The 27,715-nt window shown below is 45.1% G+C and overlaps 1 long non-coding RNA gene across 1 annotated transcript in view; it reads left to right on the plus strand.

Annotated features, from left to right (window-relative positions):
* LOC137561151 (uncharacterized) overlaps window positions 1-19,614 on the plus strand; it is a 132,637-nt gene extending 113,023 nt beyond the window's left edge. Inside the window, exons 5-6 of the long non-coding RNA XR_011029886.1 lie at window positions 10,348-10,478; window positions 19,338-19,614. This is a non-coding gene — a long non-coding RNA (uncharacterized lncRNA). The remainder of the gene's footprint in view (window positions 1-10,347; window positions 10,479-19,337) is intronic.
* Window positions 19,615-27,715: the final 8,101 nt, after the last annotated feature.

The raw sequence follows: 27,715 nt of genomic DNA on the forward strand, positions 1-27,715 counted from the left end.
CAGGGTAAACATGAAATAAAGGCACCTGAAAAAAGGGCATGAGGGATTGCTGATAGTAGAATATTGCTAAAATTAGCGCTATCCTACTGCTGAATTGCGATGGTAAATTTTACCAATATTTTACTAAACCTAACTCTACTCTCACACAGGACCCTCCTTCTACCAATTCCTAACCCAAAGACCCTCCCCCCTGTTGGCACATAACCCTAAGGCGCCCCTCCCGGTGGTGCCTAAAACCTAAGACCCCCTGGTGGTGCCTAAATCTAAGACCACCACCCCACCGGTGGAACTTAACCCTGAGACCCCACCTGGTAGTACCTAACCCTAGCCCCCCTTTGGTGCCTTATCCTACCCCTCACTTCCTGGCGCCCAAATCTAACTTGTTTGCCGCATTATAAAAGCAGCGATTTGCTGGAAAAAAATGGTAAATACAGGCATCTGATACCAGCTGCTGCCATGCAACCAAATTTGTGTTGTTTGCTGCTAATTGCTGCTTTTATAATAGGCGCTATGACGGCACCATTTTTTCCATAAGGACTCCTGCGCCCTTTTTACCTGATTCATTGTTAGGGATTCATCGTGCCGGATCCTTATGGACCCTGATGCCGGAACAGGAAGAATTGCAATTCTATTACCACTCCCCCCACCTTCAGGAATCCACTCCATCATGTGCGTGATCATCAATCTATAGATAGATTGTAAGCTCCTTCGAAGGATGAGTGCTGAATATATACACCATGTAAAGCACACACAAGTATATTTCCACCAAGTAAAATATCCTTTCTTGTGCTGGTCTGTGTATAACAAGGTGTTCCTCAATTTGGCAATAGAGATGGCCGAACGGTTCGCCAGCGAACGGTTTTCAGGAAAACTTCCAGGGGTTCGTGATAACGGAGAACCACAAACTTTTCCAGAAGTTCGGTTTGCCCCCATAATGCCCCATTAGGGTCAACTTTGACCCTCTACATCACAGTCATCAGGCACATGGAGCCACTCCCCCCCCCCTTATAAAAGACAGGCATCGCTGGCTATTTTACTCACTCGTGTACCTGCAGTAAATAGAGAAGGGACAGCTGCTGCAGACTCTCTGATAGGCAAAGATTAGTTAGGCTCTTGTAGGCTTCTTAGCTTGCTCCTTGCTGATTTTTATTGCTAAAATAGCACCCCACAACAACTCTTTTCAGAGTTAATCTTGTTCTTGTGGTCTATTTTTTTTTCTGCGTGTCCCACTGACACTTGTGTTGCATAGACACCCTTGATAATTCATACTGTGTGTGTGCCACTGCCAGGCCCAGCACATTCAGTGACTATATGTGTGTGTGACAGGTGCACATTACCCATCACTGCATATACCTACCTGTTGTTCACTGTGCACCCACCTACATGAGCGCAAGCAGTGTCACTGTGCCTGTCCGCTACCTGTCTGTGTGTGAGAGATGCATATTGTAATACCCATTACTGCATATACCTACCTGTTGTGTTCAGTGCACCCACTTACCTACGTGAGTGCATGCAGTGTGATATACCACTCCGTGCATACCTGTTAACTGCACCTGTGTGACTGCACATTGTATTAGTCGAGTCAGTGCATACCTTTCACTTCATCCCCCCCAATATGGACAAAACAAAAGGCAGAGGCAGGCCCCCTGGCAGGTCTGTTCGAGGCCATGCTGTCGTGATTTCGTGCCGCCCTCGACCAAAGTACAGTGTTCAGAAGAAGGCACGTGCCATCAACCCCCAATATTGTTAGGACGTAGTTGACTATTTTACACAGAATACCTCATCTTTCTTAGCTTCCGCATGGAAGCTTGACATATCTTCCTCCTCATGCTCTGATTCTGACCCCAGGGCTCAGCGGTGTGGACATTTTTTTGTGTGTCTGCCTCAGATGAAAGCAATGCCATCTGTACTCTCTGCCACCGACAATTGAGTCGTGGAAAGTCCAAAACCAGCGTAGGGACAACTACCTTACGAAGGCACATGATTACAAAGCACAAACTGCAATGGGATGACCACCTGAGGAAAAGCAGCACACAAAAGCAATGCCACACACCGCAGTGGAAGAAAACAGGCCACAATTTTTTCTCAAAAAAGGTGATACCTAAACTGTACCGTGATGTTGAAAGGCAAGTGGTGACATCTCTGGCACACAGCGTTGGGTCAAGGGTCCATCTGACCAAAGAAGCCTGGTCATCTGTCCCCCACACACAGCATCTCTGCCCGCAGGCCAGTTTACTGCCTCCGCCACCACCAACAGGGTCCAGGCCTCCGGGCGGATTCCTGAATTTTTAAGCTAGCAGCGGCCGCTATAATAATTTTCTGGTGCGTGTACATGCTTGCCTAATTTTTCTGGCTGCACTGCAGGCGGCTGCAACAACAAAACATCCAAGATAATAAGGTCATTGCTTCATTGTGAACAGACCAAATTTGATCAGCTGGACAGTCACTGTTCATTCATTCAGCTACCTCAGCCCGGCGACCATATGGGTTTGAAAACCGCCACGGCCTGCACTCTCGCCATGGTGCTCACCAGTCCAGCACTGCCGTCACAACACAAACAGCTGTTTACGGTGTGTTACACAGTGAGTTTGGTGTGTCAGTGTGAAGCAGTACTTAAAGGGACTCCGAGCAGTGCAGAAACTATGGAAAGATGCATATAATTTTAAAGCTCTCTTTCTCCTCTTTCCAATGATATATAAACCACCGCCCTACGCCTTTTAGTTTTCACTATTTGCGCGATTGAAATTGCCGCGGCCGCAATTTCAATCGCGAAAATAAAGAAAGCTAAAAGGCGTAGAGCGACGATTTAGGTGTCGCCAGAAAGAGGAGAAAGAGAGCTTTACAATGATATCCATCTTTCCATAGTTACTTGTATTACACAGGACGACACTTTCCCCAGTGTCAGCAGCTCCATTTAGCAGAAAAAGTTGGCCCGTGTAATACAATGTAACTATGGAAAGATGGATATCATTTTAAAGCTCTCGTTCTCCTCTTTCTGGTGACACCTAAATCGTTTCCCTACGCCTTTTAGTTTTCTTTATTTTCGCGATTGAAGTCACGGCCGCGGCAATTTCAATCACGAAAATAGCGAAAACTAAAAGGAGTAGGGCAGCGGTTTATATATCATTGGAAAGAGGAGAAAGAGAGCTTTAAAATGATATTCATCTTTCCATAGTTTCTGCACTGCTCGGAGTCCCTTTAAAGCACTTTAGGCCTGCAACTTAGCATTCAATGTGATTTCTGCCCTTAAAACACTGCTTTGCGTCCAATACGGATTTTCCCCAGGGACTTTTGGCGTGTATCCCACTCCGCCATGACCCCTTCCAGGTGTTAGATCCCTTGAAACATCTTTTCCATCACTTTTGTGGCCAGCATCAATTTTTCTAGTTTTCAAAGTTTGCCTCCCCAGTCTATTGCAGTTCACGAAAGTTCGCATGAACTGAACTTTTGCGGTCGGTTCGCAAACCCGGTTCGTAGTCCTTGTCACGATTCATTTTCTCTTTTTGTTCCCATTTGAATTGGTAACATATAAAAAATACAGCAAATCTAGTTGATGGTTTTGCCTTTTTCCTCTGTCTGGAGGCTAAGCTTTAATAGTGTTATATTCTCAGCATTAACAGAACACTTTTTCTTGTTTTCCACTTTCGGTACGCTACTTGAGGTTTATTGATTTAGTTCTATCTGCAGAACAGTCGGTGGTTTTGTGTATTTGTATTGCGGTTGTTTTTCTATTGAAGCTTCTAGACTGCTGCAGAATTAATGGGGATATGAACAGAACTGAGACGGAGAGAAAACATTCAAAAAAAAAAGAAAAAGAAAAAAGAGAACAGAATATTTGCATGTCTGATGTTTGGATCAATGTTATACATACTGTGTTATCCTTGTGGAGAACAAGGCTTTACTGTGACAGGACGCCTCAGAAAATGCTGCACCCTTGTAGAGGCTGATTAGAGTAACATTAAACTCCTGGCTGGCATTGCAGGAGAATATTTACAGTTCAGTGAACCTGAGTGTAAGTGAATATATGATGTACAATGGCAGGGTATCTTTATTTCTTATACTCATATCAGAACCCACAAGCGTCAGCATGTTGGCAGGCATGGGCTTTCGAGTCCAGACAGGCTCGAATTCGGAATTCAAATGAAGTGTAATGACTTCACATGTGACCACGGGATAAAGGGGGTTTACTTACCCAGAAGACATGTGTGTTCCATTACGTGTCATACTGAAAGCCGCATTGCATGACTCACTACCGCGCTTCCTCTTTCAAGCCTATGACACGCAATGGAGCTCGGATGTCTCAAAGACTTCTGGGTAAGTTAACCCCCCCCCCAATCCCGCGGTCACACGTGAAGTCATTAGACTTCATTTGAATTCCGAATTCGAGTCCGTCTGGACTCGATAGCCAATGCCTGCATGTTGGATGTCTAATAAGCAACAATCAAGGCCTTTCACACAGGTGGTAAAAAAATAATTAAGTGAACGGTTCTGTCACATTCTGAGTGAGCTCACCTTCAACCATCCAGTGCTGAGGAATACACTGATCCAAATAGCCTAGTATTATTATTGATCTATAAAGTGCCAACATACGGTATTCTGTGGTATGTAAGGAGGTGGGGTTTCCAAACATCCTAGCGAGAAAAATGACACAGAGACAACGGGAGCCCAGATAGTGTAGTAAGTTAATAGCTCAAATATGGTATTAAAAAGTAAAAAAAACTATTACAAAGGTAGGTTGCAGGCAGGGGCGCCTCTAGCCATTTTGTCAATCCAGGCGGGAAAACCTGTCCCCCCCCCCCCCCCCCGAATTTAATCATAAAGCGGCAGCGTTTCACCAGAAAATAATTGGTAATGCTAAAGCATTTCACCAGAAAATAATCGTAACGCTAAAGCATTTTAAGAGAAAATAATCGTTGTCTGGTCGATCAGGTGACCCTGGGCGGAGAAAATAGGTAGAGAGAGGAATGAGAGGAGGTAGAGATACTGGAAAGTGGGAGTCACAGGAGGGAGAATGAATAGGAGAAATATGTCTCACCATGAGGGTCCTGTTTGGCAGGGCACACAGTGAAAGGAAAAAGCAGGAAGGGAGGGGGATGGAGCACATGGGAAGTAGATAGCACATGGGAAGCAGATGCTGAAACACAGCACTCAGGAGAGCAGCAAGAGACACAGAACTTTCTGCACCAATTCAGCTTATGTAAATAGTGCTGTACAGTGCTTTCCAGCCTCTGCTCCTGTTACAGCATGTCCCATCATAATCCTATCCTGGACAGTATGACAACTGGCTGTTCTACTGAAAAAAAAATCAGCATATACTGTAAGTGACAGTAAAATACAGTATATGCTGATAATGAGAATGATTAATCATGGATGCTGGGAGCCAGGGTTTGTACTGTCCAGGATGCAGATAATGATGATTGTAGTAAGAGGAGCAGAGGTCCCACCATCCAGATCCACTTAAAGTCTGCCTGGTAATAGCGGCAGACTGGTCACAGTTCATCTCCTCTCCCCCTCCTCCTGGCACAGGCAGCTGTATCACACTCTCTACCAGGGCCGGCCTTAAGCCGCATCTACACGAGTAGATGCGGCCGCGATGCTCCTTATCAATCGAGCCGCTGATGCGGCTCGATTGATAAGATCCGACAGGACGGATCTCCGCACCACCGATTCCCTGCTCGATCCCCGCGAGGGGACAATGGCAGGGAATCGTGCGGGAGATAAGCGGCGCCGGCGGGGACGAGCGGGCACGAGCGGGGAATCGAATGCGGCGCACGGGCGGCGAGCGGGGACGCGGCGGGCACGCGGAAGAGGCGATCCGGCGGCTAATCGAGCCGCCGGATCGCTACAATGTAGCATGGTGTAGATGGGGCTTAAGGTTTCACAGCGCCCCGAGCGAAACCTGATTTCGGTGCCCCCCCCTTCAGCCTCTTTGCACGTGCACACACACACACACACACACTCCCCCCCCCCGCCCAACCTATCTGCCCCCCATCCCCTCCCCTGGGCAATCCACCACAAACAATAACTTTTTTTTTTAGGCACCGCCATAGGTGCCCATATAAATAGAGGCTACAGGTTGAAATCTGTCCACCCACAATGCAAAATACAGCTGCAAATAATAGGCACTTATTTCCACCCATATAGCTGCTATTTATATGGGCCCATGACTGTTTCCCCCTGGCCCGCATCACAATTGTCAAATGCATGCATGCACACACACAGACACACACACACACACACACTACACACAATCTACTGTATATACACAGCCACACACGCACACACTACATATACACACAATCTATATACACAGACACACACACACACACACTACACACTCACACTATACACACACACACACTACACACAATCTACTGTATATACACAGACACACACGCACACACTACATATACACACAATCTATATACACAGCCACACACAATCTATATAGACAGCCACACACTACACACGCACACACTACATATACACACACACATTACACATACACACACACACACACATTACACATACACACACACATTACATGCGCACACACAACATATATACACACACTACGCACACACTACATATACACACTACACACGCACACACTACATATACACACACACTACACACGCACACACTACATATACACACTACATATACACACACACACACTACATATACACACACACTACACACGCACACACTACATATACACACACACTACATATACACACACACACTACATATACACACACACACTACACACGCACACACTACATATACACACATACTACACACGCACACACTACATAGACACACATACTACACACGCACACACTACATAGACACACATACTACACACGCACACACTACATATACACACACACTACATATACACACACACTACACACGCACACACTACATATACACACATACTACACACGCACACACTACATATACACACACACTACATATACACACACACTACACACACACACACACACACACACTACATATACACACACACTACACACACACACACACACTACATATACACACATACTACACACGCACACACTACATATACACACACACACACTACATATACACACACACTACATATACACACATACTACACACGCACACACTACATATACACACACACTACATATACACACATACTACACACACACTACATATACACACACACACACTACACACGCACACACTACATATACACACATACTACACACGCACACACTACATATACACACACACTACATATACACACATACTACACACGCACACACTACATATACACACATACTACACACGCACACACTACATATACACACACACTACATATACACACATACTACACACGCACACACTACATATACACACACACTACAACACGCACACACACTTATCCTCTCTGGCCAAAACACAAAAGAATAAATACATTCTAGCAGCGGCAGACAGGACATCTGAAAAAGACACAGAAGTTCTAGCAGCCCACACGGGGATTACCTCGCCACCTCGGACTACTGTATACATTCTGCGTGCTTGACGGAGGGCGGGGAGGGGGGCTGATAAGGAAGCATTGGAGCCGGAGGTTGAAGAGAAGAAGCATGCCTCCAGGTCCTAGTGCCCGCCGCTGCCCCAGACAACAGCCTGCTCGCAGTTTGTTCCCTACTCGTCCGCCTGCTTGTTAATGCATGCAGGCAGCCAGGGCGGCAGGAGCGCCCCCTGGAAGCCGGCGCCCTGAGCGATCGCTCCGGTCGCTCAGGTCAAAGGCCGGCCCTGCTCTCTACCTCATGGCTGCTGTGCGTGTGTGTGAAGGATTCCTTCTGCCTCACACACACAGGTCCGGACCGTCCCTCCATTCACTGCAGTGCAGTGTGACTAGCAGCTGGAGTCTCTGGGGGATGCAGGGGACATGATAAAGTTCAGCCATTGCAAGTGAGCAGCATGTCGTCCTAACTCTGCTAGCAAGGGGGCGGAATTAGAGGCGGGGACGGAGTTCACTGAATACTGTGGCCACTGATGTGAAGAGGGGGTGGCCTTAGAAGTGAAGGCGTGCAGCAGGGGGGAGTGTATGGAGGTGGGACGGTGATCTCCCTCACCGCTCGAGTCTCTGACATTCTGTCCTCTTCTCTGCTAACAAGATAACAATATATCACGCAAGAAAATGCACCTGGTGACAAGCACAGCGCCCCAAGTGGCCGCCTGTAGTGCCTGCTGGTTCAGGCGCCCCTGGTTGCAGGAGGGGCAACCAACTACTCGAGGCAGTTGGAGACAAGGAGCCCGACTTCACTCGAGCAGTCGCTCTCTTGATTCAAAAACACCAACTGAGTATCGCAATGCCATCCAATATGCGTAAACAGAGGGGACCCCCTCCAATCTTAAAGGAAAGGGGGGGGGGGGGGGTATGAAGCACACAAAATAGGTAAAGAGGCGTCCAGGTATAGATAAAATTAGGATAAAAAAAATTATAAAATTTCAATAAGTGAAGTGGCTTACCTCAGTCACAACAGTCACATGCCACAAACAAGATTTATTAGGCACAGACTAACTCCAGTGAAAATAATGTAATAAAAAAAGTGCTTAATTTTTACAATAATTATGTATAAATCATTTAGTCAGTGTTTGTTCATTGTAAAATCTTTCCTCTCCCTGATTTACATTCTGCCGTTTACCACATGGGGACATTTTTACTGCTGGCAGGTGATGTCACTGGAAGGAGATGCTGCTTGCTTTTTTGGCTGTTGGAAACAGCTGTAAACAGCTGTTATTTCTCACAATGCAACTAGGCTCCCACAGTGTGATGTCAGAATCATGGTCCTGACATCACACTGTGGGAGGGGTTTCACCACAATATCAGCCATACGGAGCCCCCTACAGAACCATTTGTGAACAGGAAAAGATTTCTCATGGGAAAGAGGGTATCGGCTACTGATTGGGATTAAGTTTAATTCTTGGTTATGGTTTCTCTTTAATAATGTGCATAATAAATCTTGTTTGTGACGTGTGACTGTTGTTACTGAGGTCAGTCACCTCACTTATTTATATTTTATCATTTTTTAACTAATTTTATCCATACCTGGCTGCCTCTTTACCCCTGTTGTGTATTCCGTGGTGTATTATTTATTGGTGGCACACTGTGGTTGTCTAAATGTCACCTGCAGTGTCTGCTAAGGCCATTGCGCCATACGTCTACACTCTTATCTCTCTACACTATTATCTTGAGTAGGGATGATTGTAAGGTGCTAATTACAATTTTGCAAAGTTCTGGGTAATTATCGTAATTAGGAATACGATAATGGACAAATCATAATCATTAAAAATTACGCGAAATTTCATATAATTACGACTAATTTTTTGTAATTGTGATCATTTTTGTCATTACGATCGTTTTCTTAATGAAATGCTCATAATTAATGTATTTTTGACATGACAAATTTTTGTGTAAAACATGAAATTACGATTTCATGTTACCTCTAATTTCATAATTTCATGTAATTTTCTTATTTTACAAGAAATTACAAGTAACACAAAATTAAACACAGAATTACGATTTAACATGAAATTATGGCACAAAATTGCAAATTATGAAATTACAAATGTTCTGATAATAGCAGTGCTTCAGTGGAGAGGGTGTATGTTATCTTTCCAGGGTACCAGCATTTTTGTTTTTTTTTAGTCCAGGACCTGCAGGGGAGAGAAGTCAGTGGTCACATGACTTTTAGCTCTACTAAGGTACTTAGTACAGGTATTTTTTTCTCTATGTATCATAGCAGTCAGTTCTTAGCAGTCGTGAGCGCAATCCTACATTTGTTTAATGTCTTGAAAATCTGCTTTAAGGAAATAAGAAGCAGTACAAAAATAAATATGGCAAGCTAAAGATGAATGTGACAGCTCTTTTGCTGCTTACTGTAAAAACACACAAAAAAGAAAAAAGAACAAATTAGCATTAGCAGTTTCCTCAAACTCTTTTCTTACAGCCGGCGCTTTGCCGTGCGCGCAAAGAATGGCATGTCCTCAGATTTAGACAGGAAGATTATTAATTGTAAGTTTCACACCTGTTTAAACAGTGCAGAAATCAATGGCACTAAAGTTAATTGCCCTGTATGGGGCCAGTGCCATTCATAAAATATAAATGGTCTTTACTTGCCTTTTGTCATCTGTTCATTTTATCATTCGTCAATAGCACGAAACTTACAGGTGCCATTTTTAGTTGAAGTGTGACAGTTTTCCAATAGTTCCGTGAAGGATATGTGAAAGCATGTGACGTGTCACCCTATTAAATTATTCATCCCTCCCCCATGATTTGGTCCACAGCATGATGAGGCCTGACACTATTGACATTATCGAGCAATGTGTGATGGATACATGTAGCCCAGCAGGATCGCGGAAGGGCCTTGGGAGAAACCACATACTGGCTATATAGAAAGAACAATTCAGCTACGCTGGTAAATAGTTGGATATATGTAGTAATCCTCTTTCTTAGTAATCTTTTTTGATCAAACCTTTACCTTTAATTTTAGACTTTTTAAGGTTAGTCTAAAAGCAAATTTGCTTCAAAGCAAATCTGGACTGCAAATGAACTTATGATGTTTTTCATAGTATGTGTAGTAGTAATGGCACATTGAACTTTTATAGAAATATCCTGGATTCTCACATTCTTATTTTGAAAGGGTTGAAAGGGTTAAATTCGATGAACTGTGAACAACAGCTAAAATCATTAAAGATAATCTGAAGTGAAAAAAAAAAAAGAATGATACTCACCTAAGGAGAAAGAAGGCTCTGGGTCCTATAGAGCCTTGCCGGTCTCTTCGCGGTCCCTGCGTTCCCCCGCAGGCTCCCCTGTAAACAGTCTATGACCCTTGGGTTTTAGACTGCTCTCTTGCATTTCTGGTGGGCTTTCAGAGTCTTTGGAAACACTTTATTATTATTATTATTTAGTATTTATATAGCGCCGACATATTACGCAGCGCTGTACAGCGTATATATATATATATCTTGTCACTAACTGTCCCTCAAAGGAGCTCACAATCTAATCCCTTGCCATATGTCTATATTATGTATTGTAAGTACTGTAGTCTAGGGCCAATTTTAGAGGGAGCCAATTAACTTATCTGTATGTTTTTGGAATGTGGGAGGAAACCGGAGTGCCCGGAGGAAACCCACGCAGACACGGAGAGAACATACAAACTCTTTGCAGATAGTGCCCTGGCTGGGATTCGAACCAGGGACCCAGCGCTGCAAGGCGAGAGAGATAACCACTACGCCACCGTGCTGCCCACCACTACGCCACCGTGCTGCCCACTTGGGCTTCTCTGTACTGCGCATGCGCGATCACCCTCTCTCGTGCACTCGCATGCGAGCAGTACAAAGCGCCTGTCTTTGGGAGTCCAAGTGCTCCTGAAGACTTCCGAAGCCTCCTGTGGCGGGAGATTTGAACCGTGGATCCAGCTCTGAAACACGGGGACCATGAGGCTCTATAGGAGCCTTCTCTCTCCTTAGGTGAGTATCTGTTTTTTATTCTTAGTTTTACTATAGATTCTATTTAAGTTTTGAACTTTTTAGCACTATCCTGTTATCAAAAGTGTTAAGTCAGTGTTTTGGCTTTTAAACGCTTTTCAGAAAAAGTCGGAAAACCACTGCGTGTGTGTGGCCGCGCCCTCCCTCCCGCTGACGTCACCAGGAGTGTAATGCGCAGGCCCTGTACAGTCTGCACCTGCGGAGTATGCTCCTGGTAATGTCAGCGGGAGCGGGAGCGAGGACACGGCAGCGCAGGCGCAGTGTTTTTCTGACTTTAAAGTCAGAAATTCCAGAAGTGGACCCGAGGCGGGGACTGGAGCACTGCGCAGGCACAGACACAGGACGTCTGTGGGGGACCATTAGAAGCGTTGGGTAAGTTCAACTCTTTTTCCCCCTACCCCTCTACAGTAGTCCTTTAACTGAACAACAGTGCATTGGCAGCTCCGTTCTGCTCATGTCTGGTTCAGAAAGAACTGTAACCACGCATTTGCAGTACACTGCTGTGCACAGCTGTTCAGGATCGGGATAAAGGAGGCATGGACAGGACAGAGCATGCGCATACCTCCCAGCTTTTTGAGATGCGAAAGAGGGACACTTAAGCCACTCCCCGCCACACCTCTAAACATGCCCCCAGCACACTCCTAATCAAGCATAATATAAAGATTTCATTAAAAAAAAAAGATTGTTCTATAATTCAAACTACACTCGTGTTTTCTATTCTGGTTCATTTTCCTTCATATTAACATTTTAAAATTAGTAATATATCAATTTAAAGGATGGGAATAAAGTTTAGAGTCAATCAAACACATTTTTTAGTAGAGAAATATATATATTTACATAGAAAGAGGGACAAGGTCCTGAAAGAGGGACAAATGAGGAAGAAAGAGGGACAGAGGGATAAGGCTCTCAAAGAGGGACTGTCCCTCCAAAAGAGGGACCATTGGGAGCAGGGGCGTCTCTATCCATTTTGTCACTCCAGGCGTGAAATCCTGTGGCACCCCCCCCCCCCCCCCCCCCCGTGATTGCCCCCAGTCCCATACCCCGCACCCCTCATGGTGAACACCACTCCTGTGGTGAACCCCACCCCCAAGACCCCTGAAAATCATAATGCAGCAGCGTTTCACCAGAAAATGTACTTATTGCGGCATTGGTTCACCAGAAAATAGTTGTTATGCAGCAGAGCGTTTCACCATAAAATATACTTATTGCGGCATGCACTCACACACACCACACACAGTACACACACACACACTATACACACACACACACAGTGTACACACACACACACACAACATACACACTATACACAGTACACACACACACACACACACACTAGACATGCACAGCACAGTACACACACTATACACACACACACACACACACACACACACACACACACACACACACACACACAGTACACACACTGCACACAACATACACACACACACAGTACACACACTGCACACAACACACACACACACACACACACACACACACACACACACACACACACACACACACACACACACACACACACACTATACACAGCCCCTCATGGTGAACACCACTCCTGTGGTGAACCCCACCCCCAAGACCCCTGAAAATCATAATGCAGCAGCGTTTCACCAGAAAATGTACTTATTGCGGCATTGGTTCACCAGAAAATAGTTGTTATGCAGCAGAGCGTTTCACCATAAAATATACTTATTGCGGCATGCACTCACACACACCACACACAGTACACACACACACACTATACACACACACACACAGTGTACACACACACACACACAACATACACACTATACACAGTACACACACACACACAAACACACTAGACATGCACAGCACAGTACACACACTATACACACACACACACACACACACACACACACACACACACACACACACACACACACACACACACACACACAGTACACACACTGCACACAACATACACACACACACACACACACAGTACACACACTGCACACAACACACACACACACACACACACACACACACACACACACACACACACACACTATACACAGCACACAGTAGACATACACTATACACATACAGAGATAGGAGGAGTGGAGTGAGACTGAGAATAGCCTGAGATGGAGCAGTTTATCTGTATTGCAGTCCCACATTACACAGAGACTAGTTGCTGGTAATAGGACTGCTGTCCCTGCCAATCTCTTACACAAGTCAGCAAGCAGCCCTCCTGGAGTCTAGGGACTGTCAAAACTTTTCAACCTGTTTAAGACCTTATCTGCACATGCAGTCATTATAACAATGGAGAGAGACCAGACAGATTTTTTCCCACTGACCCTCCAGACGAGTTCTACATCATGCTATGTATATTTACCAGCTAGCCTGCCCTCTAATTGCACTTTTATCAGCTAGCCTAGTATTTTACATTGCCTTACATCAACAAACCTGAATACAGCAGACACAGGACCAACCCTAAATCATTGAATGAAAGGCGGCCTGGGGGGAAGTCAATGCCTGGCTGCTACACAGTCTCTACATCCACGCAGTTAGCAGTAGCAGAGAGAGAGGGACTGAATTCTCAGGAGTTGGACTCAGGAGCTGATGATGCTGTACTCCTCGGATCCCTGACTAGGATGAGTGCCTTCTCTCACTGACTCATTCATTACTGTGGTTCTTTGAATCATTGAGCTGAAGTCCAGTCAGCCCCGCTGCTGCTGTGTAAACTGACACCTGAGTCAGCTGAGAGGCATTTCTTCTCTCACTACTCAGTGCAGAAGCGCCCTTGCCTCTTCCTGTCGCCTTAGGCGAAAATTTATAGCTGCCTAATGGCTCGGACGCCTCTGATTGGGAGCTATGCATGCGCTATAGCTGTGACTTAGCCTAAGGGGGGAGGCCAGAGAAACAAAGGGGTCACAAAGATTATTGGGGCTGGAAGAAGCCCCAGGTATGTGTAAAGTATGGATAAAACATGCACCACCCCAAAAAAAATATATTTTACTGTCAGTTTCATTACAGTGAGAAGATTTTTCTGGGTCCAAGCTGTGATGGGGGGGGGGGGGGGGGGGAATTGGGGGAGTTGGGAGGTGGGGTTGGGTGAGGATTGGGGGGAGGGTGGTGTCACCGAAAAATGGGCGTGGGGGGATCGGGGGCTCTCATTGTATGGGCGGAGCATAACCGTAACCCCAAAGCAGCAAATATAGCCAACTATGACCATTAAATAATAAATGCAGCAACAGTTACCCCAGACACCAGAAAATAAACGCAATGTGGGCAACATTTCACCAGAAAAAACACGCAATGTGGGCAACATGTCAGCAGAAAACAAACGCAATTTGGGCAACATTTCAGCACAAAACAAACACAATGTGGGCAACATTTCAGCAGAACATAAACGCAATGTGGGCAACATTTCAGCAGAAAGTAAACGCAATTTGGGCAACATTTCAGCAGAAAATAAACGCAATTTGGGCAACATTTCAGCAGAAAACACACGCAATTTGGGCAACATTTCAGCAGAAAATAAACGCAATTTGGGCAACATTTCAGCAGACAACAAATGCAATTTGGGCAACACTTTACCAGAAAATAAACGCATTGTGGGCAGCATTTCAGCAGAAAACACACGCAATTTGGGCAAAATTTCAGCAGAAAATAAACGCAATTTGGGCAACATTTCAGCAGCAAATAATGCAGTGGGCAACATTTAAGCAGAAAATAATGCAGTGGGCAACATTTCAGCAGAAAATAATGCAGTGGGCAACATTTCAGCAGAAAATAACGCAATGTGGGCAACATTTCACCTGAAAAAAAAAGGAATTTACTCACCTGACAGAAGTCTCCTCTCCCGCCGGCCTCTGGCGCAGCTCCCCGGACCATCTTGCTCCTGCATATCTCCCGCGCTGAATGGAATAGCAGGGCTATGGGAAGATGGCACTCAAAGCCCTGTACTGGAGACACAAATAGTCTCCAGTACAGGGCTTCGGATGCCATCTTCCTGTAGCCCTGCTCTGCCTGCCGGAAGACTATGCAGGCTGGAGCAGGGCTGCGGGCTATCAACTGACGCCACGGCCACTTCATGCAATCGTACGGTGGCCAGAGTCCCGAGGGTGGGGGGTGGGGGGTTGGGGGGTGGGGTGGGCAGGGATTGAGGGGAGAGGGGTGTCACCGAAAAATGGGCGTGGGGGGATCGGGGGCTCTCATTATATGGGCGGAGCATAACTGTAACCCCAAAGCAGCAAATATAGCCAACTATGACCATTAAATAATAAATACAGCAACAGTTACCCCAGACACCAGAAAATAAACGCAATGTGGGCAACATTTCACAGCTGTTCGGGATCGGGATAAAGGAGGCATGGACAGGACAGAGCATGCGCATACCTCCCAGCTTTTTGAGATGCGAAAGAGGGACACTTAAGCCACTCCCCCGCCACACCTCTAAACATGCCCCCAGCACACCCCTATTCAAGCATAACATAAAGATTTCATTAAAAAAAAAGATTGTTCTATAATTCAAACTACACTCGTCTTTTCTATTCTGGTTCATTTTCCTTCATATTAACATTTTAAAATTAGTAATATATCAATTTAAAGGATGGGAATAAAGTTTAGAGTCAATCAAACACATTTTTTAGTAGAGAAATATATATATTTACATAGAAAGAGGGACAAGGTCCTGAAAGAGGGACAAATGAGGAAGAAAGAGGGACAGAGGGACAAGGCTCTCAAAGAGGGACTGTCCCTCCAAAAGAGGGCCCATTGGGAGCTATGCATGCGCTATAGCTGTGACTTAGCCTAAGGGGGGAGGCCAGAGAAACAAAGGGGTCACAAAGATTATTGGGGCTGGAAGAAGCCCCAGATATGTGTAAAGTATGGATAAAACAGGCACCCCCCAAAAATAAATATATTTTACTGTCAGTTTCATTACAGTGAGAAGATTTTTCTGGGTCCAACCTGTGACGGGGGGAATTGGGGGGGTTGGGAGGGGGGGTTGGGTGAGGATTGGGGGGAGGGGGTGTCACCGAAAAATGGGCGTGGGGGGATCGGGGGCTCTCATTGTATGGGCGGAGCATAACCGTAACCCCAAAGCAGCAAATATAGCCAACTATGACCATTAAATAATAAATGCAGCAACAGTTACCCCAGACACCAGAAAATAAATGCAATGTGGGCAACATTTCACCAGAAAAAAACCGCAATGTGGGCAACATGTCAGCAGAAAACAAACGCAATTTGGGCAACATTTCAGCAGAAAACAAACGCAATGTGGGCAACATTTCAGCAGAACATAAACGCAATGTGAGCAACATTTCAGCAAAAAATAATGCAGTGGGCAACATTTCAGCAGAAAATAATGCAGTGGGCAACATTTCAGCAGAAAATAACACAGTGGACAACATTGCAGCAGAAAATAATGCAGTGGGCAACATTTCAGCTGAAAATAATGCAGTAGGCAACATTTCAGCAGAAAATAACGCAGTGGGCAACATTTCAGCAGAAAATAACGCAATGTGGGCAACATTTCACCTGCAAACAAAAGGAATTTACTCACCTGACAGAAGTCTCCTCTCCCGCCGGCCTCTGGCGCAGCTCCCCGGACCATCTTGCTCCTGCATATCTCCCGCGCTGAATGGAATAGCAGGGCTACAGGCACAAAGCCCTGTACTGGAGACACAAATAGTCTCCAGTACAGGGCTTCGGATGCCATCTTCCCGTAGCCCTGCTCTGCCTGCCGGAAGACTATGCAGGCTGGAGCAGGGCTGTGGGCTATCAACTGACGCCACGGCCAGTTCATGCAATGGTACGGTGGCCAGAGTCCCGAGGGGGGAGTGGGGGGTTGGGGGGGGTTGGGCAGGGATTGGGGGGAGGGGGGTGTCACCGAAAAATGGGCGTGGGGGGATCGGGGGCTCTCATTATATGGGCGGAGCATAACCGTAACCCCAAAGCAGCAAATATAGCCAACTATGACCATTAAATAATAAATGCAGCAACAGTTACCCCAGACACCAGAAAATAAATGCAATGTGGGCAACATTTCACCAGAAAAAAAACGCAATGTGGGCAACATTTCAGCAGAAAACAAACGCAATTTGGGCAACATTTCAGCAGAAAACAAACGCAATGTGGGCAACATTTCAGCAGAACATAAACGCAATGTGGGCAACATTTCAGCAGACAACAAACGCAATTTGGGCAACATTTCAGCAGAAAACAAACGCAATTTGGGCAGCTTTCAGCAGAAAACAAACGCAATTTGGGCAACATTTCAGCAGAACATAAACGCAATGTGGGCAACATTTCAGCAGAAAGTAAACGCAATGTGGGCAACATTTCAGCAGAAATTAAACACAATTTGGGCAACATTTCAGCAGAAAACACACGCAATTTGGGCAACATTTCAGCAGAAAATAAACGCAATTTGGGCAACATTTCAGCAGACAACAAATGCAATTTGGGCAACATTTCACCAGAAAATAAACGCAATGTAGGCAGCATTTCAGCAGAAAACAAATGCAATTAGGGCCACATTTCACCAGAAAATAAATGCAATGTGGGCAGCATTTCAGCAGAAAATAAACCCAATGTGGGCAACATTCCAGCAGAAAATAAACGCAATTTGGGCAACATTTTAGCAGAAAATAAACACAATTTGGGCAACATTTCAGCAGAAAATAATGCAGTGGGCAACATTTCAGCAGAAAATAATGCAGTGGACAACATTGCAGCAGAAAATAATGCAGTGGGCAACATTTCAGCAGAACACAACGCAGTGGGCAACATTTCAGCAGAAAATAACGCAGTGGGCAACATTTCAGCAGAAAATAACGCAGTGGGCAACATTTCACCTGCAAAAAAAGGAATTTACTCACCTGACAGAAGTCTCCTCTCCCGCCGGCCTCTGGCGCAGCTCTGCGGACCATCTTGCTCCTGCATATCTCCCGCACTGAATGGAATAGCAGGGCTACGGGAAGATGGCGCACAAAGCCCTGTACTGGAGACACAAATAGCCTCCAGTACAGGGCTTCGGATGCCATCTTCCCGTAGCCCTGCTCTGCCTGCCAGAAGACTATGCAGGCTGGAGCAGGGCTGCGGGGCTGCGGGCTATGAACTGACGCCACGGCCAGTTCATGCAATTGTACAGTGGCCAGAGTCCCGAGGCCAGGACATCCCGCAGCTAAAAGCAGGACATTTCCCAGGACATAGCGCAGTCTGGGACAGGGGACTCCGAATTCCGGGACCTGTCCCTGGTAAAGCGGGATGTATGGTCACTGTAGTTTCATAGATTGGTATAATCATAATAGATCCAGATATGTAATCTTGGGATTCTATAGAGGGCACAAGTTCCTCCCAGCATAGCTGCTGCACTTCCTGTGTAGGGGGAACCACTTGCACATTCTTGGTTGGTGGGAAGATTTTATGTAGTTACACTTTCCCTGCCCTTATGAAAGGATGTTCTCTCCATCTCATTCCAGGTATGATGATTCCTTTTCTAAGGTTTATCTTTACTAAACTTTACTTGTTAACACATCTCCCTAATTTCTCCTGTGCTTGAGGGAGAGATGAGAGCAGTGTAGTAACAGGACAGCCTCCCTGATAGTCATTTCAGTGCTGTTAGGACATTGAATGTGGCAGACATGATGAGCACATTCTGCAGATTACTGTTACTTGTGATTTGCTGCATTGTATTTGCATTCTAAGCAATATAATGTTGTATTATGTGTGATTTTATGTAGTTACACTCTCCCTACCCTAATGAAAAGATGTTATCCATCTCATTCTCATTCCAGATTGTTTGATCCTCATTTAACACCCAGCCTCTACCAACCCCTATCGCGCTGTGAAATTTATTAATCATATGTGCAACATATGACTATATCCTGGGCCGGATTTCTCATGAAGCAAGGTGAAACATTTCCATTAGGCGCAGAGATTATAGAGGCTGCATTTTTGTAATATGTGGTTACACTTACAGCATGCAGTCAGAGAAGAAGGAGAAGCCCGACTCACAGCCAGCCAGTGTGCTATTGTGTTGGGATGCAGCACGTCATGTAGGAAAATTAAATGAAGTAGAGTGAATTGTCGGGTGCTGTGTGATCATTCCAAATTGGGGGGGGGGGGGGGGGGGTGAAGCATCCTCACACTCACAAGTTTGCATCAGGCAGCAAAGAGTATAGAATCGGCCCTGTGGCGGGGTCCGGCCCTCCCCGCCGCTATTCCCGCTGCCCCCCTTGCTGCTACCCCCTCTAGGCAACCTATGCTGGGAGCAATTATACTACCTATGGGGGGCATCCTCACAAGTTTTGCCTCAGGCGGCAAAATGTCTAGAACTGGCTCTAGCTATATCATGGTTGTTTTTTTAGTTCATGTGTGTTTCCAATTCAGTTCTCTGACTGCATAGATAAAACTTGGTTTTGCAGTGAAAAAAAGGAACACAGACAAGTTCTAAGTTGGAATAATACCATATGTACCTCGCCACGGAACAGGCAAAAATGGCGCACAGTGCCAAGGGTATAAAAATGTTGCAGCAGTAATGAACATAAAACAATATTTATCGTTTTATATCTTAAACAAATGTAGACAGCGGGGGTCAGGGAGAGATGCAGCGGGCAGGACAGGCAGCGGGGTGGAGGGAGTAGGATTAGGCGAGGCGGAGGATGTGTGCGAGGGATACATTACCTAGTCCCAGCCGGCGATCGCTCCTTCACTTCTTCTGTTAGTTTGCAGGAGTCCTCATCCAGCCAATCACCATGCGGCTTCAGTTTCCGCATGGTGGATGAGTACTCATTGACTGGAAGAGTACTCCTGCAACTATGAAGTGAAGAAGCGATCGCCGGCTGGGACTAGGTAATGTATCCCTCGCAAACATCCTCCACCTAATCCTACTCCCTCCACCCCGCTGCCTGTCCTGCCCGCTGCATTTCCCCCTGACCCCCGCTGCCTCACTAGCCCCCCCCCCCCCTGCAAATAGCGCACCGTTCTCCTAATAAATGTTTTTTAAAACGTTATTTACCGTTTTAATGTATTTACATTAAAACGGTAAATAGTGTTTTATGATCGGCGGAACAGTGCTCCATTATTCACTCTGCGCAATTTTTAACTATACCAACCTCGCAATGCCACATGTGATTTCATGTACGCTTTAGAGAGCACTGCTTTTATATACTCTCAATTTAGGGCATTTTCTTTTTTAGGATGTTAGAATAATTACCAAACTTCAAACTACAGTATGAAAAAACTGAATCTGACCAACCAAGCTTTCAAGCAATTAATCAATGAATTCATTGACTGTCTGTATTTCAGTTTTTGATAGATATGCTTTGTACAGGGAGTGCAGAATTATTAGGCAAGTGGTATTTTTGAGGAATAATTTTATTATTGAACAACAACCATGTTCTCAATGAACCCAAAAAACTCATTAATATCAAAGCTGAATATTTTTGAAAGTAGTTTTTAGTTTGTTTTTAGTTTTAGCTATTTTAGGGGGATATCTGCGTGTGCAGGTGACTATTACTGTGCATAATTACTAGGCAACTTAACAAAAAACAAATATATACCCATTTCAATTATTTATTTTTACCAGTGAAACCAATATAACATCTCAACATTCACAAATATACATTTCTGACATTCAAAAACAAAACAAAAACAAATCAGTGACCAATATAGCCACCTTTCTTTGCAAGGACACTCAAAAGCCTGCCATCCATGGATTCTGTCAGTGTTTTGATCTGTTCACCATCAACATTGCGTGCAGCAGCAACCACAGCCTCCCAGACACTGTTCAGAGAGGTGTACTGTTTTCCCTCCTTGTAAATCTCACATTTTATGATGGACCTCAGGTTCTCAATGGGGTTCAGATCAGGTGAACAAGGAGGCCATGTCATTAGTTTTTCTTCTTTTATACCCTTTCTTACCAGCCACGCTGTGGAGTACTTGGACGCGTGTGATGGAGCATTGTCCTGCATGAAAATCATGTTTTTCTTGAAGGAGTTCATGGGCAGTTATTTTGCGCCTTGATTTTTCCACACGCTTCTTGCGACCCTGTTGACTATTTTGAATGAAACGCTTGATTGTTCGATGATTACGCTTCAGAAGCTTTGCAATTTTAAGAGTGCTGCATCCCTCTGCAAGATATCTCACTATTTTTGACTTTTCTGAGCCTGTCAAGTCCTTCTTTTGACCCATTTTGCCAAAGGAAAGGAAGTTGCCTAATAATTATGCACACCTGATATAGGGTTTTGTTGTCATTAGACCACACCCCTTCTCATTACAGAGATGCACATCACCTAATATGCTTAATTGGTAGTAGGCTTTCGAGCCTATACAGCTTGGAGTAAGACAACATGCATAAAGAGGATGATGTGGTCAAAATACTCATTTGCTTAATAATTGTGCACTCCCTGTATTTGTGCATGTTTGAAGAAGGGTGGTGGACTAAATAGAAAGCACTGTTTTGTTTATGTTGTGTGCCTTGAAATAAAGCAACTAAAATGTACAGCTTTAGTGCAGATCTCATGGTTGCTGCTAACTAAGCACAGTCTCAAAGGTTTGCCCTAGGAAGCAGGGCACTGGTACTACCAACGTCTACTGTGAAATGCAATAGCATGGTGGTAAAATTAGAGGCATACAATCTTTGCTCCGAGAATTGTGTATGTGACAGCAGGAAGGACAATCCAATATAGTGTGACATGAGTCTTCATTCAGAACAGTCACCTCACTGTAGACCAGTGTTTCTCAATTTCTCAAACCTGTCCTCGTGACTCCCCAACGGTGCATGTTTTGCAGGCAACCTCCCCTATGTACAGGTGGGGTAATTGGTGTATTGTTTAGTAGATTACATGTAGCTGAGACACTAATTACCCCACCTGTGCATATTGGAGGTTGCCTGAAAAACATGCATTGTTGGGGAGTCACGAGGACAGGTTTGAGAAACTGTTGTAGACAACAGGCAATGTATGGGCAGATTGTCCATTAAATCTGATAAGAGAGAGATTTGTTGCCTGTCCATACATTGCTGACCAATTTCCTACCAGGAATTGGCCTACCCCGCCACCTGCCTGGCTGCCCCTCGAGTGCTAAATATCCCTCACAGCCCATGCTCTGTAAATTCTTACCTGTCCACTGGCTTGACTCCCACTTTGTCTGTGTTCGCTGTTACTGCGAGTGCCTGTGCCACGTTGTGCATGTGTTATGTCACATACTCGTGCCCAGTGCCACATAATACAGGCATTCTCCATAACAGCGGACATGGGGTGACGTTGGAGGAGGCTGGGGGTCACACCAGTGCATAGGTGAGAATTTACAGAGCACAGGTGCTTTGGGTAGGGGGGGGGGAATTTCACACTTGGGTGGACAACAGATGGGGTCTGTCGCGAACGTCAATCATCATCACAATATCGCACACCATTACCCCTGCGCACTCAATCAAGTGCGTACGACCGAGATTTTCCAGCATGCTCCATCAATGCTTTAAAGTGAATCTGAAGTGATCGATTTTGACCTGAAATTGATTGAAACATTGATTGGATGGACATGTTGTGCCACTGATTTTCATCAGATTTTTGGGAAAAAATACATGTTCATTCCCCTTTTAAAATATTTTTTATTGTGCCAAAGTGAAAAAACATGTTTGTTTGTTTTTTTGTTTTCTTTTAAAAGGTTGCTTAGTTTTTGCATTTACAAAAAACAATACCAAGTTGTCTATGTCAGACAAAGTACAGAAGAACTATAAGCTGTGAAAGTGTAACACTCCCAAAGGCAAAAAAAATGCTCCAGTACATAGGCCTGGTGCACACCAAAAACCGCTAGCAGATCCGCAAAATGCTAGCAGATTTTGAAATGCTTTTTCTGTAGCGTTTCAGCTAGCATTTTGCGGTTTTGTGAAGCGTTTTTGGTGTAGTAGATTTCATGTATTGTTACAGTAAAGCTGTTACTGAACAGCTACTGTAACAAAAAACACCTGACAAACCGCTCTGAAGTGCCGTTTTTCAGAGTGGTTTGCGTTTTTCCTAGACTTAACATTGGAGGCAGAAACGCATCCGCAATCCAAAATCTGCAGCAGCCCGGGAGTATGCGTTTCTGCAAAACGCCTCCTGCTCTGGTGTGCACCAGCCCATTGAAATACATTACCCAAGCGGATCCGCACCCGTAAGCGGATCGCAAACTGCAGCCGAAATGCTCTGGTGTGCACTACGCCTGAGAGCTGCTTTCACTAATGGTAGCAAAGTAGTTAAGTGATCTTATGGTCTTGATCAGCCATGATAGCAATTTGCATGCCCAGATCGTTACACTACTGGTCTTGTTCAGTCACAACAATGACCTGCATGACAAGATCGTTACAGCAACATCTTTACTGCTGGCAAAATGCATCGCTGGAGAATGTTTGTTTGTTGTGTTCCGAAGTAAACAGAAACAACACCTGGGGGTCGATTCACTAACTGGTGCTAACCTGGTTAGCACGCCTCGAGGGCTTGGGCGTGCTAACTAGGGTGCTAACCAGTTAGCAAGACCACAGATCACGTGATCTGGTTTGCCTTGAAAACATCACACCCTCCGCGCGGTAACAGCTTCACGTGAAATGTATCCATCAGTGCCCTGTAGGGTGTGAAGAAAACGGCACATAGGATGCGCCCAATGCACCCGTGCGACGTTTACAGGGCACTGATGGATACATTTCACCATTTCACGTGACGCTGATACCGTGCGGAGGGTGCAACATTTTCAGGGCAAACCAGATTGTGTGATCTTTTACTTTACACGTGTAAACTTAGTTTACATGTGTTGTAGGACTTTTAACAAGCGTGCTAAGACTTAGCACTGCTTTGTGAATCAAGCCCCTGGTCTCTCAGAATGTTTGGGCCAGAAAACTGTGTGACCTTGAAGCATAGGCTACACGTCACTGGCGGGGGGGGGGGGGGGGGGGTGTTTAATGTATTAAATTCTACTATATGTCGTTACAGTTCTTCATGGAACTTACCGAGCAGCACAGTCAAATGGGAAAGAGGTATTTAAAGCATTTTAACTTGTGTTTGGAATGATTCATCATTAGTCAGCATTTCACAGCTCCCTCAGCCAGTGTTTTTTCCCAGTCGGACTCAATCAATAGCTCATCTGATATTAACTCCACCGTTAAAACAATAAAGTCATTTAACTTGGAAAGAAGGGAAAAAAAGAGAGACTCTCAAGCTGCGGAAGATGAATCAATAAAACGTGAATTCTTCCAAAAATCAATCTTGTCCGTTTCCCCTCCTTTTATTATGTGTTAAGGATTATCATAATGCTTTGCACTAGATCACTGTAAAATGAATTTCTCTGTACATTTGATTTGGAGAGGAAGCCTTGATGGATCATTGCATTTTTGATGTCTTTCTTTATTGTTTAAAGGGAATGGCCGCTGAGCGAATAGAAGAGGTCTGGGAGTGATGACAGCAAGAGTGCCAGTGTAGTTATTCTTCACACTTGTGTACATAACCTCTAATCCTCAATGGGATCATCCTGCACTTTGAAAATGTTTTGATAGCGCCACTAATCAATGACAGCAAACAGGGCGAGGGAGAGTTTACATGACATACAGCTGGCTTAGCAAAACTTTCATTCTTGACAAGACAGCTGGACAACTCGATATGATGGCTGATTTATTTAAACAAATACTGCATTACCCATAAATATCCGGCTATTATTTCCCTGCTGGTGTTGAAGATAACTGCCTGAAGCTACTATATTGAGGAATTTCCACAAAATCAAGCTGCCATTTTAATACAGCAACGATCACCCATAGGGGCGTAACTATGCTGGACTGTTCCCATCTGCAGAGACCTGTCAGCGCCCTCCCCCCTCTATCACTGCGGGGGGGTGGTCAGGAGCCAAGGGGCCCGGTCCAGTACATTGTTTTGCAGAGCATTATGTGTGTGCAGCGGAAGCGTATACATTACCTGAAGGCACACACATCTCCTCCACTCACTTCCTGGTTAGTTTTCAAGTGCCTTGCACTGTGTGCAGCCAGCCTATCACCATGAGGATTCAGTCCCCGCATGGTGATTGGCTTGCACAGCACTGGAAAACTAACCAGGAAGTCAGTGGAGGAGACGTGGATGCCAGGAGCAAGTAACGTATATGCTTCTGCTCTGCATACAGGACTGCCTCCTAGGCCCCCTCCCAGCTCCGGACCACCCCTGCCACTGAGGCGGTGGCAGGGGCAATAGTTACGCCACTGATGCGCAGGTTGCAAGGTAATCTGACTACTGTGATACAAACTTCAAAAATGGAGACTGCACACAAAAGGCTTCAGCAACAAGCTGTATTCAAAGCATGTAGAGGCACAAACACAACATGTTTCGGGCGGAGCCCTTCCTCAGGTGTGCCACACCCATCACCTGTGACACCTAAATACCCCCCCTACAGGAAGTCATGTGACAATCACATGACCACAACAAACACATATAACAGTGAAATATATCAAATGTCCATCAGGGAACTACACCTCTGGTGTCTACCCCAGATACAATAACTGAGGATTAGGACACCCAGATATAGTAGGCTTATATAATAATTCATATACATAATAGAAATATAATGTTACTGCTCTATCATAATTTAACAATACCAATCTTGAAAAAGTCCTGTTATAACGTTCTGCGCAATCCATTTCAGCCTAGGAGAGAAAGACATAATAAAAAACACTTTATGATGTCTTTCTCTCCTAGGCTGAAATGGATTGCGCAGAACGTTATAACAGGACTTTTTCAAGATTGGTATCGTTAAATTATGATAGAGCAGTAACATTATATTTCTATTATGTATATGAATTATTATATAAGTCTACTATATTTGGGTGTCCTAATCCTCAGTTATTGTATCTGGGGTAGACACCAGAGGTGTAGTTCCCCTGATGGACATTTGATATATTTCACTGTTATATGTGTTTGTTGTGGTCATGTGATTGTCACATGACTTCCTGTAGGGGGGTATTTAGGTGTCACAGGTGATGGGTGTGGCACACCTGAGGAAGGGCTCCGCCCGAAACATGTTGTGTTTGTGCCTCTACATGCTTTGAATACAGCTTGTTGCTGAAGCCTTTTGTGTGCAGTCTCCATTTTTGAAGTTTGTATCACGATTTAGCAGGAGTGGTGTACCTGCAGGAGATCTGCACCGGCATGAAGGTCTATGCTAGGCCTTGAAGGTGGGTGACGTGTGAATCTTTGAAGCTTAAATCTGACTACTGTGCTGGCCAGCCCCATTATTAATGCTGTAAACAAGTTCAGTAAGATTCAGCATGTAAGAGCACCAGGGCAGCCATCAGGGGGGGGGGGGGGGACAACTGACACTGCAGTGAGGGGTCCAGGGCTTCTGGGGGCCCTGGGACCCCCAAAAGCGATGGAAGGGCCGCATGTGCTGGCTGCGGGCCTGTGGCTCTCTAACCAGCACACCGCATTCCAGCACTGAGAAAAGAGTGACATCAGCGCTTGAACGTGGGGAGCAGATGAGTGAACCCCGCTACAGTGGACTCTCTATACTGGGGCACCTCCTATATATGGCTACAGGCTACCTATACTGGGCCACCACCTATACCTGGCTACCTATACTAGGGCACCACCTATACCTGGCTACCTACGCTTTGAGTCCTAAGGGAGAAAAGCACTTTACAAATGTTAGTGTATTGTATTGTATTATCTATACTGGGGCACCACCTATACTTGGCTTGTTAACCGGGGACTACCTGTATTTTTCTAGTATTTAGCTCCTCCACCCACAATATGCCATGGTCACTCCCACTTTTTGCTGCATCATGCTGTGCTTTCTGTCGAATCCATGCACATTTTTCGCTGCACCGCACTTCACGCACAGACACGGAATCGGGTGGCTAGTGGGTGGGTCCAGGAAGGGGGGGGCCCAGGCATGATGATGTATGAGGGGCCCCAAAATGTCTGATGGCAGCCCTGAAGAGGACAGTGGTATAGAGCCATTGCTGGGTATAAAGTCCCAAATCAGCACCCTCATTTTGTTAATGCATATGATAATGTATTCACATTAATTAGGTTTTGTGCATTGCACTTATAATTTGTATGATAATTATACTATAATATACTGATTCAATTGACTGATTCAATCCATTTTTGGTTAAATTCAATCGAATTATCAGTCGGCGCATTGGGGCATTAATTTGTAA

The sequence above is a fragment of the Hyperolius riggenbachi genome, chromosome 3 (assembly GCF_040937935.1).
Source record: "Hyperolius riggenbachi isolate aHypRig1 chromosome 3, aHypRig1.pri, whole genome shotgun sequence".
NCBI lineage: Eukaryota > Metazoa > Chordata > Amphibia > Anura > Hyperoliidae > Hyperolius > Hyperolius riggenbachi.